We start from the raw sequence: 2,054 nt of genomic DNA, 5'->3' as shown, positions 1-2,054 counted from the left end.
CCGCTCGGTGCCGCTCGGTGCCGCCCGGTTCCGCTCGGTTCGGCTCGCCCGGCCCATCCGCGGCAGCGCTGCCGGCGCCGCCGCCCATGTCCCCGGGGAGGCCTCGGGATGCGGGCGGGGATTTGCGGCCCGGAGCGGAGGAGAGGGATGCCCAGGGGGCCTCTTCCTGCGCGGAGGCGGCTTCCCTGGGGAATCCTGCCCGGCGCGGGGGCCGGGACACACGGGAATAACGCGGGCCAGCGAGAGCCGGTGCGAAACAGCGTGGCGGTGCGTGGCGGGGAGCGCGGGTGCGAGGCGGTGCGTGGTAGCGTGTGATGATGCGTGGGGGTGCATGGTGGTGCATGGCAATGCGAGGCGGTGCGGGGCGGTGTGTGACCATGTGTGGTGGTGCCAGGCGATCCTCCCTGTGTGCCTGAAGCCTCCTGCTGCCACTGGCTTCCAGGAACAGAGCATCCATCAAGGCAGTGCTGCTGCTGCCRGTCCCAGGGCGCTGTGTGCAGCGCCTTGTCCTGTCCTGCCTTTATCTTTGCTATGTTTATTGGCCTCAGCAGTGAGGCCAGCCCCGCAGACCTGTCAGGCTCCGTGTTTCGGTGGCTCCAGCGCTGCTGGGATCACTTGGGACCACTCGRCTCTTTCCAGCCCCGCGTCGAGTCCCACCTGGGCTGCGGGATAGCAGAGGTCAGGGMAATTCGCACCCTGTGCTTCCCTCTTTCCTTGGCACCTCCGTGCATGGGACTGAAAACACCCTGGCCTTGGACATGGCCCTGACAACTGACTGATGTCACTGCATCCTGCTGCGTGGTGATTAACCTGACGATCYACGAGGGCTCCTTGTAGTGGTGACGCGCAGTGATCCACAACAGGGAGACTGGGGYGGAAACACGTGCGGGGTTCTGGGGACTGTGTCCCTCAGCACAGATAGGCTCGAGTGTTTCTGTTCCTTTGGACCCAGCACCGCCCTGGGCCTTTGTTCCTGCTCGTTCTGAGACAGTGGTTTTACTTTTACAAAAGCAGAATGTTTTATATCTTTGGGGGTTTATCTGGAGGGGGTGAGAGACATAGTGGTGCTGGGCCTCCTTGGGCCAGGGGTCGATTACGCGCTTGGAGCTGATGAGATTTTGGTCTTCTCTTTCTCACAACAGAGCCGTGCGCAGCAGCCTCCCTCCAGGTCTGCTGGAGGAAGCYCCATTTGTTTCTTTTTATAGCCCCAGATGAAATGATGCATTATTTAGAAACATGCCTTTTACCCAGCGCTGCCTTGGCTTCGTGAATTATAATGTAAAACCACTGAGGAATATTCAGCTGGTGAAGGAGCGGCCGGATCAGTTCTAACAGACACTGAGATGGGGGGGGGAAAAAAGGCTTATTGTTTGGGTTGCCTTGATTAGACAATGTGTTTTCAGAAGGAAACCGGGTATGAAAACATTATTAAAAATACATCCCATGCAGCAGACTCCACCGGTGAATTTCTGTTTTGCCGCTGCCAGCTGCGGGGTACAAAGGAACAGTGTTTTCAGGAAGAGGAAACCGAGCGGGAAGTGCGGGCACGCATCCCGCCGGCCGGGGCTGCGGAAGGAGCGCATCCCTGTGCCGGGGCGCGGGGAGCACGGGGTGCGTGGGGTGCGGGAGACGCGGGTTTGCAGCGACCTCCCCGGCAGCGYTAGCTGCTCGTGCCGCTTGCGGAGCAGCGAGGAGTGCGGCTGGGGAGCGCGGAGCCGTGCCCGGCGCACAGCCCTGCGCCTTCTCCGTGGAAAACCTGCATGCAGCACTGGTCCCATCCATGCTGGCCAGGTCCTCGTGCTTGTGCGGTCAGCACTGCCCAGCGCAGGCCCCGCACCAGCACAACGTCGGGCTCCACTGCCAGGGGCTCTTTGGACACTTTGGACACAAAAAAATCCTTAACTCCCCCTCCTCGTTTTTTTTTCTTATTCCCCTTTACTGTTACCCTCTGTACTGCCTAAGAGACTAGAAATAAAAATACTTCTTATTGAACGTGTTGGGATGCACAAGTTGAACGGAGCTTGGAGTGCATGTGTGCCCTCGTGCTTGTCCCG

General features: G+C 59.9%; 1 protein-coding gene across 1 annotated transcript in view; it reads left to right on the top strand.

Annotated features, from left to right (window-relative positions):
- The window catches only part of GNG10 (G protein subunit gamma 10), a 5,495-nt gene that overhangs the window by 632 nt on the left and 2,809 nt on the right, over positions 1-2,054 (top strand). The gene's annotated exons all lie outside the window — the stretch shown is intronic.

The sequence above is a fragment of the Nothoprocta perdicaria genome, unplaced genomic scaffold (genome assembly GCF_003342845.1).
Source record: "Nothoprocta perdicaria isolate Ctin4 unplaced genomic scaffold, notPer1 scaffold_265, whole genome shotgun sequence".
Classification (NCBI taxonomy): Eukaryota; Metazoa; Chordata; class Aves; order Tinamiformes; family Tinamidae; genus Nothoprocta; species Nothoprocta perdicaria.
The sequence above is the reverse complement of the archived record's forward strand: the minus strand, read 5'-3'. Positions and strand labels throughout refer to the sequence as shown.